This window comes from Erigeron canadensis, chromosome 9, assembly GCF_010389155.1.
Source record: "Erigeron canadensis isolate Cc75 chromosome 9, C_canadensis_v1, whole genome shotgun sequence".
NCBI classification, from domain to species: domain Eukaryota; kingdom Viridiplantae; phylum Streptophyta; class Magnoliopsida; order Asterales; family Asteraceae; genus Erigeron; species Erigeron canadensis.
In genome coordinates, this window is record NC_057769.1 from 15,865,645 (window position 1) to 15,877,954 (window position 12,310).

At 32.3% G+C, this 12,310-nt stretch overlaps 1 long non-coding RNA gene across 1 annotated transcript; it reads left to right on the forward strand.

The window, feature by feature from the left end:
- Positions 1 to 1,851: 1,851 nt before the first annotated feature.
- LOC122584034 lies at positions 1,852 to 5,422 on the forward strand. Its single transcript, XR_006321395.1, has 3 exons — positions 1,852 to 2,192; positions 4,179 to 4,574; positions 4,827 to 5,422. It is a non-coding gene; the product is annotated as an uncharacterized LOC122584034 (long non-coding RNA).
- The last annotated feature ends 6,888 nt before the right edge of the window (positions 5,423 to 12,310 follow it).

Consider the following 12,310-nt stretch of genomic DNA (forward strand, 5'->3'; position numbering starts at 1 on the left):
CCATATATCGATATGACATAGTTGATGATACATATATAGATATGAGAAAAGGAGGAGCATCTTCTTCTACCTTCATATATGATATACACACAGAATATACATATACAGATATATGTATAAGCACAGTATTTATTTATTTTTTTAATGTGAACCGTTGATTCCAAGGGAGGGGTCCACTCCAACATCTCTTTGTTCCTTTCTCTCTCCATCTATGACCAACGACAATAAAGCCCGTCCAACAAGTCCTGGAGCCATAAATTCGGGGGTGGCAGTGGTGTTACCGCCGCTATGAGGTGATACCGCCGGCATAAACCCCCCCACTCCGTCCCCCCTTAGTTTGAAATTCACACAAATGTGTCATTTCCTTTGATGTATGAGTGTAGCCACTGTTTACGTTCTTATATAGCTGCCAACATATGTGGAAGTTTTAATATATTTCTATGGTGGTGGAAGAGAAGTTGATTCAAGTTGATGGAAATGTGCTTGTCTTTATCTGAGTATTGGGTGTGTAATCACATAACTGAGGCGTGGAATCTAATTCTAAAGTATTGTGGTTTAGGTTTAGCTACGGCCACACCCACAACATATGCTCTCCGCTCGGTTGCGGCCCTAGAAACAAATTGAGAAATGTTGGTTTTAAGAACATTTAATTCTGGTGTGTTGTATGTAATCTAAGTATGGATTTGTTAAAGGATGATGAGTAAGGTTCATTTACAAATTCAATTTACACTCAATAATCGAGATATGAAAATTTATTAGATATAGAAATATACGAGATCTTCAAATAACATAGACATTTAGTCATAAATTAGTTATATCTATAAGTAATAATTTTTAAAAAAATTATAAAATCAAATTAAAAAAAAATAAAAAAGTTATTTACATAAAATGTCCATATGGTTTGTACATCAAATTACATAAAATGTCCCGTGATTTAATAAAAAAAAGATGAAAAAACTCTCACAACATATATAAACCTTTTGAATATATGATATTTTAACATGTAGTTATTTATGATATAATAAGATCATGGTAATCCATATGAATATTATAACGAAATATTAATTTTTATGAAGTTTTAATATATAACTAGCTAATCAACTCGGATTCAATCCGGGTAGTTAAAAACATGTTTTTATTATAAATACAAGATAAAAGTATTTGTAATAGGTGAATTTTGATGTTAATATTATTGAATTTAATACAACTTTGAACATAAAAATCATTTGAAAGATTCAAAATGCCGATACATTTTGTATACTTGAAACTTTTGGATATTTGAATTAGTACATATATAAAAGTGGTTTAAAAAAAAACAGAGAGTCGACAATATTAAAATGCATGTACAATTACTAATAAAAGAACCATACTTGCGAATTGAGATGATGCATGTCAAAAATACGTGAGAGAAAATAATACGTGAAAATTAAATGATAAAATTGGAAAGGAAGGAAAAGAAATAAAAAAATTTGTTAAATTAAAAAGAAATACTTTTGTTATATGACATCATCTATTTTAAAAATAAGGTCTATAAAAAATTTTTAGTTTGCCACGTCAACTTTTTACTAAAAATATGTTTTAAAAACAATCCTCTTTTATTTATAATAGAGATGTTTTGTGTATACTCGTGTATATATTAGAAAAAATTTACATCAACGACCCATTACTCAGTCAAAATCTTAAACTTTACCAAATAATTTTTTATCGTAAGCAATTCGCCAAAAACAACCAAAATATTCCTTGGGGCGAAAACTTGAAAACCTAATATTTAATATAATGGTAAACATTCATTTGCACATCAAACTTAAAGTGAAAATCAAGGAACGATATATCAAGCAACTCTATGGTCCACCTAACTCAATCATCTCCCTCCTACGCTTTCATTTCCCCTCCTCCCGCCGACGAAACACACATTACACACATACCCTCTCATCTCCGGTGACGGTGATTGTAACCCCCACTGTCTCTGACCACCATTAATGGCGAAGTGGGTACCGCCGGAACACAGACACACACACACACACATTCACTCTCTTTCTCCGACAACGGCTATTGTGCCCTTCACCATCTCCGATCACACCATAGTCTCCGACAACGATAATATATATTTAATGTGATTGTAAGTGGTACCGTTTCCGACAGCTATCTCCAAGAAACCACCATATCTATACATCAGCCAAAGTTTTTGCTCGGTAAAATCTGATAACCATATCTGTTTTATTTTTTGGGTTGTGGGAAGGTTTCTACTACTTATTCTAATAGTAAAACATTCTAGATTATTGAGTTATTTTCTAAATTTCTAAACCTAACTTTTGGTTTAGGTGCATTTACAAGTGCTTTGATATTTGAGGTAAATTATAGGACGATGATTGAGGGTATGTTTGGTAGGAGGAATTGGACCCAAAGAATTGGAAATGATTCATTTTCCCTCGTTTGGTTGCCTAAAGAGTTGTGGGACACGGAGAAATACATTTCCCTAGAATCAGCCTCTTCACATTTTCATTTCCATCCAATTTGTAGAGAAATAAGGAGAAATGTGATTTTATAAGACAAATTTCTCCGTGCCTTTTTGGGGAGAAATAGGGTAGGGTACAAAATATGGAATATAAATTATGAAATCACGTGCACAATGCATTTTCACCGTCTACATACCTCATTCAAAACCCATTTAGGCACATTTTCACCAATTAAATTACTTTTCCGAATTCCTTTTGCATCCCCTTCAATTCAACCACCATTTTGTCAGATCTGAAGATTGAAATTTATCCTTGCAAGGAAAACCACATTTCTCATTTTTTTTCTAACCATTTTATCAAATCTGGAGAAATGTAAAATATGAGATCGGGAGAAAAAAGTTTGTTCTTGCAAGAAAAACCGTATTTTCTAATTCTTTCCCAACTATTCTAATAGATCTGTAAAAATGTAAAATATGATTGTTTGTGCTTTAAGCTTTTTATCACCACCTCTGTATCCGAAGGAGAAAACAAAATTTAAATAGAATCTTTCCTAGCAATATTCCTAATCCAAGATAGTTGATGATTACTTTGTTTATAGTATTGTTACTTTTGTTATAAAGGATTGATAGCACCGACGATAAAAGCATAATTTAAACTTATTTATATTTCTTTGGTTTCATACCGAACAATGGAGTTGATTTCCTTATTTATTTCTCTAAGTTTACCAAACAAAAGAATTTATTGCATTTCTCCATCAATTTCATTTCTTTGATTTCATTTCTTTGAATTTCTCCTTACCAAACGTGTTAGAGTGTGACAATTAGGAGTAACAACTATGTAAGTAAATCTAATTAGGAGTAATGACTATGTTAGTTAATTGTAAGTGGTAAATTTTACAGTTTAAACTTTGAAACTTAAACAAGCAATCTTGATGTGTCAGTAAATAGTATGTAGTAAAATTATTATTTACTGCAGTTTGAGGCTGCTTGTAGTTTGTACAATTTAGTCTGGTTTAGGAATTTAGTTAACCATGTCATTAGCTGATAGTAATTGCGTATGGCACATACCTTTTTAAAAAATGGCGAGTATTCATGATCTCAAATACTTTTCTAGCATATCTAAATGCATTAGTTTTACATAAATTAGGCCAGCTTTGACAAAAAGTTTTCAACTATAATGGTCTTTCTTTTCAACTATACACGCCCAATAGTGGTTCAAAATGACTCATGATTTGAAACTAATATGCTTTTTGAATTTATGATCAAAAATGTTTAAACTCTGTCGATTCATTATTACGCTCTTAGAAAGGCGAAAGTTGTGCGATTTTTGGACCTCTGTAGATTGACATGGAGTACCCCTTTAAATTTGGAAAGCATATATAGATTAATTTTAATTGTTTTTGAAGAAAGATGTGTCTTCTCCCTGAGAAGAATCCTTGGTACATACTCACCATGCAAGCTAATTAGCAGCCCAAAATACGGAAAAGTTACACATTTGCAGCCAACTAAAATTTTTTTTATAATCCTAGTCTAAGAAAGCAAAATATTTTGATATGATGATAATGACAATTCTGTTGACTTGACTCACTGTATAAAATCTGATGGAGATTGATTCCTAGATAATATCTGATTAGCTAGGTTTTTTTTTAACATGCATTGCATCTTAAAACATGTGTAGTTGATGCTCTCAATCTTAAACATATGTTTCATTCTTATTTTTCAGGTCTGTTTGAACTTAGCTTTGACGCAAGGCTTGAAATTAGTCAGAGTGCGCTTCGAGTACTCTTTAATACGTTATAGAACTCTAATCATCACTTCTCTTTAACATTGTCGGAAAGGGTGTTTGAATCTGTTTTATTTCCCATATCTGATCATGTTCAACATTCTATTGATCCTTCTAGTCTTCACCCTAAAAGGAGGGTTTCTGTAACTTTGCAGGTCTCTCTTGGTGATGAAGTAAACAACCAGTTTTCACCTATCCTAATCGTTTACCCCTTTGACCTGAACCTATTTCAAATGGGTAAAGTTTCAAAAAAATTAGCTTAGAAGGGGAATTATGTCAAATAGGCTGGTCTAGTCAAATAGGTTAAAAGTCGCCCAAAGTGTTCTCAAATCTCAGGTATTTTGCACCTTCTAAGTGATTTTATGATAGAAAGTACATTATTAAGTTAGCAATCTGGTACCTATCTCATGTAATACATTATGGGTTTATAAAAACCTATACTATGAAGTGACATGTTTTAACTCAAAGACGTTTTGACCAGTTGGCAGATTTTGATTTATTCCCATCTTAATGGAGACATTATATGATAAGTAGCTTGTTTAGTTTCGGTGTTTGCTAGGTAATCAACGTATTTTATATTTGTTACAGTTGCTCGGTTTGTTAGTTCCATATTCGCTGGTTGACTTTGTGGAAATCCATTAGGAACAATACGTTCATCAACAGTAGATCTTAAGACACTTGGTACTTCAAACATCAGCAACAATGGTTTATGGTCTGAAATAATCCCTCGGGTTTCTGTAAACTGAAGATACTGGAGCAGTTGGATGTTTCTCACAATTGACTAACCAGAACTTTAGCATCACTTGTGGGGCTTCATGTGTTAAACTGTTAATTGAACTAAAATTTTCGTACAAGCTCTTCATTGGTCAAATACATTGCTGAAGTTTCTCAACTCATCTTTCTATTCATTTTTTGGGAACTCGAGTCTTTGTGTGGATTGTATCCAGAATAATTGTGATGCTGCCAGAGATTTGAAAGTATTAAGGGAACACAAACCCTTTTCTTCTTTTATAGATAGTTAGAGTACCAAATAGTTCTATGGTAAATTTAGTCTAGATATCACCGATGATTTTAAATTTTTTTTATATGTAGTTCTTCCTTTCATTATACAGCCATGTTTCTCCGGCAAGGATCTTCCCAGCCACAGGAGCATTAGCAATCTGAGATTCCGAGTACAAGGTAAATACAAGCAATTTAATTTGAGGGCTTGCGAGTTGATGTTTGACATTATTAGTTTCTTTTCTATTTTATAAAGTCTATACATACACCTAAGTTCTTCCAAAAATAATGGCTATTACTCTACATAGTTCATGTTACAGAAGGTCACGGGTCTGTTCAGGGTAAGTAATAAGTGAACCTCACTTATGAGCATTGCAGCACGCAAAGTAATAAGTGAACACTTGGAAATTTGATTAGCAAGTCTTGGCAAAGTGAGATTCTATCGTAATTGTACGTCGGTGAGATGAAAGCTGCTCTTAGTCCACTGACTGTCTCTCTAGGTGCAACTTGTTATTTTGCAATGATGCAACTCAACCCTTTGGAAGTTTTATGGAGATCAACTTGGGATGTAGACTGGTAGTGAAGCTGATGATGTTGTAACTTCTTATAACTTAAGAAAGCATCACAAAGAGATATAGGAGGGGGAGGAGGCCTTAAATTGTGGAGCTCAGGAACTGTAAATCAATCCTGTTTTTACGTTGTTAGCAGAGGCGGTACCAGGAAAAAATTCTAAAGGGGGCAAACTTAGAAAACTTATGAAAAATAAATCTAAAAGGGGGCATAATGTTAAAAACCTGTAGAAATTTTTTAAAAATTTATGAAAAATTTAAAAATACATGACAAAATTTATAATCAAAAGACGTCAACATATGAGGTTCGTAGGCTTTGTAAACAAGTATCAAGTATGGTGCCAGGTCGAAATATCATCAAGACCCACACAGCAATATGACTATCAACTTGCCTATGATAGCAAGATTCAAGTATCTCTATGCATCCAGCACTCACGGTATACCAGGCCTAAGGTGCAAGTATCAAGTATCTCAACTGGTGCCTTCAACTCCACCATACGTATCAAGTATCAAGTATCAAGCATCTCAAACTCCAACATAAGTATCAAGTATCAAGTATCACAGTGCACGTCATTCAATACAGTCAAATAGCCATAAACGATGATAGACACAAAGGCACGAGTATCCTTCCACCCCAAAACATATAAAATGAGGGGCTATGAAACTCACAGTGATCTGATACAAGCACGGTTTATAAGCACAGAGAACAAGCACCGAGATAGATAGGTTATATCTATCAAAATCCAAGTACACCTTGATGGAAACCTATATATAGATCATTGATCATAAATGAACACACGTATTAATTCTTGTGATTAATTAATCATTGAAATGTCCTTGATGAACTGATGATTTGGTCCTTTGAAGATCTTTGAACGTTTTGACTCAAAAGAGTTTGAATGAACTTTAAGTACTCGAACTGGATTCGATCTAAACGTCTTTGAATTCACACACACATAATTATGAGGTTAATGTCTTTAATAATGAACTTTAGCCTTAAGAACTTAATTTGATTGTTCATAGAACTCGTACTTTAATAATTAAGATTGAACATGTCTTTAGTGTACTCAATTAGGGTTTGCATAATGTACATAGTTCTAGGTCATTTTAGTAACTAGCTTTATTGTCGAAATGTAGCCTTAAATGTAATTAATCAAATGATAATGAAGCTAAGGATTGGTTTGGTGATTAGGTTCATGATTAGATCGTTTTAGGTTTAAGTTATAGGTGCTAGATTGTCTTAGGTATTAGAACAAGGTCAGGATCGTCCCATAGTTAAGCACAAGATCGTTTCAGTGTTCAATGGTTTCAAGATCGTTTCAAGGTTCAATGGCTTCAAGATCGTTTTAAGGTTCAATGGCTTCAAGATCGTTTTAAGGTTTCAGGCTCAAGATCGTTTCATATGATAGCTCAAGATCGTCCTAGCCTACAAGGGTCAAGATCATTTCAGAATGCTAGACCAGGATCGTCCTAAGGACACTTAGACCAAGATCGTTCTAACTCCAAGAACAAAAACAGAAGTACAAGGTCATTTCTAGTTCAAGAACACGTGTTTGAGCGAAACCGATCCAAAGGATTAGTTACCCAATAAGTGTACCAACAACATCACAACAAAACACACGATCAAACGAGCAAGCACAAAAGAACAAGAGGCTGCCCTAGGACGGTCTTGACTTCAAGATCGTCCCATCAAGACCGTCTTAGTCTCAAAACGGGCTGGAACAAGCTCAAGGATACAAACGAATGTCTAGATCGATTTCCAGGACTTGTTGGTCATAACACTAGCTCATATAAGCACAATAACACTAACCAATAACACTAACCAATAACACTTTTAATGATTTCAAGACCATTTATAACATGAACAAGTCGTGGCACTCAAAAACAAATTGTACCTTCATATTCAAAAATGGGTTTTGTAGATTAAAACATGTTATGACCCAAATTTGTTCATAAAAATATTAGTAAACACATTTAGACACAAACCCATTAACTATTAACATGATTTTCATTCAAAATTTGGACCAAATCATCAAGAACATAAACTTGAAAAAGTACATTTTTAATTTGATCAAAAACTCATCAAATGTTGTTGGTACCTGAGAAATGATTCAAGAAGTGTGTTTTGATTATCACAAGGATGCTAAAAGTACAAACGGTTTTGATTTAACAATCCAAAATCAAGAGATGATCTTATGTGTGTTTTAAGGTGTTTTTGTGTGTGTTTTTAGTGAGAGAGAGGTGAAGGAGAAAGAAGATGAATAGTGGTGCTTCTCTCTCTAGGGTTTCCATTTCTTTCTATTTATACATTCCCATAATAAATGAACTCAATAAATGCAAGGACTATTTGCGAACATTTTGAACTAGAACTTTTATGAACACCAACGTTTACGAATCGAACTTTAGTATTTCATCGGACTTAAACATAAATTTGTCATGTAGACCAAGAATTAAGATCAAATTGACCTTCATATAAGCCCATAATTTAGGTTTAAAGCACGTCAAGAACTTAAATAAATTGAACTGTCTAACCATTCTAATGACGAAAGTATGATTCAAGGAACTTATTTAAATCCTTTCTAAGACGGTTGTTACAGAGCGCGAGGACTTCATACGTGAGATATATCCGCACTTACTCCGTAAGAAAATTCAAATTCCGAGACGGAATTCTTCTAAGGGGGTAAAGATGTAACATCCCCTTTTTAATATTATATATATGCTAGTTATGCTGTCTATGATCTCGCAAGCCATAGTTATACTTGAAGCTAGTAGATAATGCCTCTAAATTAGCAATCCAAAGCTATTGTTTAGTTCTAAATTTAAGTTATTAATTACCATTGAATAAAAATTTTATTTATAATTAATCAAGTTATACAAATAATAATGTAAGTCTCACAAGTCGAGATAACTATCAAAAATTCTTATAAATGTCCAACAATTTAATCATCATGTTAACTAAATTGTATTTTAGCATGAAAATACCATGAGCACCTTAAAACTATTTATAACCCCTTAAGTGCATGAAAATGCTTAAATAATAATAAATATATATGTACATGTCTAATATAAATACAAGATCACAACCAATGAGCCTTATAACAAATTAAAACACCAAAAATATATACATACATACATATATACATGACATATATATATACATACTAGGATAAATAATTAACTTACACTACAAACAAATACAATTACCCTTAAATATATATATACATTATATACACAACTTTTATTAAAAAAAAAAAAGATAAAAACCCCTCCAAATACCCCATGAGCCCCCCCCCCCCCCTCCCCCCCCATACACTCACACACTCTTTCTTTTCAAAATTTGCATGCAATATTAGTCTTGGAACTCACCACATAAACACACACTACACACTCATTTCACACACACAACCTCTTTTCTCTCAAAAACTCTTCCTCCCCCATTTCTTCCTCTTCATTTCGGCCAAGCAAGAACCAAGGCAGAAACATGGCTAAATTTATCTAAACTTATATTAATAATAAGGGTTTTAGGTTAGATTGCTAAAGGATTAATTCAAGCACGGATTAAGGGTGGTGTTAAGCTTATAAAAGGGTTATTAGAGGTAAATAGGGCCACGAAAATATGCCATCTTTTCATCCTCAAAACCAAGTTCAAGAAGGTATAACTTTTATCCTTTTTACTAGATTTAATCTTGTTCTTGTTTATATTAAAAGGTTTTATCAAAAGCTCATGTTTTCTTTCAAATACACACTTGATGAGAAAAAAGTTGATAGAATCTTTCTTCCCATGCTCATGCATGTCGAATCTATGAAAAAAATCCAAGGATTCCACTAGCTTTAGACCCAAAAGTGTTGACATATATTAGATAGCCATTAAAGTGATTTTTCCTTTGAAAGATGATCATATTTTTATACATTTTGATGAATATATTTATGGAGTTTTTCATAAAAATATGTTTTCGTGTTGTTGGATTTAAGATGGATAAAAATTTGTTGTTAAAAATGGTGAGATGATTACATGCATGCTAGAAATTAAGAAGGTTGGATCTTTTGTTGGATTGTGAGATGATTATAGGCTTGTTCTAAGTGAAAATAGATTAAAAGGGACCATAATATTCTGGAAAAAATTCATAAAATATCAAGGATACAAAGATTGAGATGAAACAAGTTGATATAAGCTAGAATTGACAAACCGAAAGCATGCAAAAATGCATATTTAGCACACACTTGCACCAAACTCAAAAGATCATGAAGATGTCACAAACTTACTGTAAATAAGTCATTTTAAATGAATAAAACTCAGGTCATATGACTTATAGCAATAACAAGCTCAAAAATCACCTTTTCGGGTCAATTAATCACTAACCAAAAGCACAAAAAATGCACATATCACCCCATCACCACTATCATGACTTGGACTATCAAAATATGATGAACTTTCTGGAAATAATGAAACAAGGACAAAAATCCAATTTGAAATACCTAAATTGCTTAAGAAATGAGACTTTAAACACGATTTCGGTAAACGATTTTTAGTCATAAAGTCCTCAATTTGAGCTATACACAAGAGAGGTTGAACTAATATTAAATTACCTTGATAAAAAGTCACTAAAAAGACCTGGAATTTTTGGTCAAAAGGTTGTGAGGTAATTTCTAAGTATTTTTATGATTAAATGAATTTAGTTGGAAATTAAAAGATATATAAATTAATAAATAAATTATGTAAATCATGAACTTGATTAAATTTATAAAACCAATGGTAAAAGTAACTTAAACTTACTGTAGCAAAATAGTTAAAACACAAGAAACAACTGTTATATAATTTAAAAGTAAATAATTAAGTAAAAATCACTATTATTGAATTAATTAAAAATAATGCACAAATAAATGTACAAATCATAATATTATAAATTAAAAAGTATAAAAATCAGTATATATTCACAAAATAATTATCCAGAAATTTAAAGGCAATTTAAGAACTTAAAAGTAATTATAAGGAATTATTTAATTAATAAATCAATATAATGAATAAATAATTACTTAAATAATAATAAATTGAATAAATACATATAAATCAGAAATATTCATTAATATTCATATCATAAGATCACAAATGTCAAATATTATTATTAAGCAAAGTATGCATGGAAATTATATAAATCAAAGTCAAACTATCGAAATTCCAATAAACGAACAAAAACGTATAATAAGAAATGACCTTCACCACCAAATGTCTTCTAACCAAATAATGTGAGCACTATAATATACTTGAACTCCATAATCTAATAACAATCAAAGATGGGCATGTCTACTAGCATACATCTCATGATCTAGCTTACTAGTTCATGTTACACACACTTACGTTGTGTATACTTAAATACCATGGTTTAGGCTTGCTTGGGAAACGACACCACTAGCCGAAGGTCTCGCATTTGATCAGCCCCTTCTCACACCCAAATCAAGTGAGTCATAGCCCCCCTTTCAAACTATTTTATATGTTTAATTTTCGGGGTGAAAAGCATGATAGATATATAAAAATTGCTTTCTATATACGAAATGATTCTTGATAGTATAATTATGTTATGGGATTATGTTGTATGTTCAAAGTGGTAAATGTTATATGATGATCTTGACTTCTGTCAAACTGTTATATTTCGATACACTACTATTAACTCCGAAAGGGGAAGCCTGTAGTTAGAGGGTTGCGCAACTAGGATTCGTCCTTTCACCCACTAAATAGGTAACGGTGGAATGTTGGTTGCCTTTGTGACAACTTTCATTTCCATTCCAACCCGAGGGGTGCTCTAATCTACTTTAAATTAAAATGGTCGTCTTCATGGCACGACCCCAATTGTGATTAAAGCACTTGATTGACAGCTTGTGCTATAAAATGAAATAATATGTTGTTGGGACATGAAATGGTCTTAGTAGTGGCTCAACCAATTACTCATCAAAATTATGCCCTTTTGGCTAAATGAAATTGATATATCTATAGTTGGATGTTATGGACATACGGTTTGGGTATGAATATTATGATAGAAATTCTTGGAAATCATACGAATTATTACTTTACTTTTAAATCGATTGTAAGTGTAGTTGTTTGTATAAACCTACGAACTCACTCAACTCTCGTATTTGACACTTTTTCTTCATGCTTTTCAGGTTTAGAGCAATAGGTTCGTTGCAAGACCGCTTCTATGATTACTCAATTTGTTGTGTTTAACGGTTTGTAATGCAAACAATTTATCTTTTGATTATGGATTTGGATTATGTAATTGTTATTAAACGTCAACTTGAACTTGTAATCTTTTGAATTTGAATGGTGTTTGAAACTTTATGTTAATGTTTTATATTTAAATCTTTTGTACCATGTCGTTCTGTGGCACTTTGTATTTCCGCCTTAGTCGGGGTGTTACACCAACCAAGTAAATTTCTTAAAAACTCAGCCTCTTAGTAAATTGATTATTTGAGTAGCTTTACAAACTGAAATAACTAATGGCTTCATTTCTT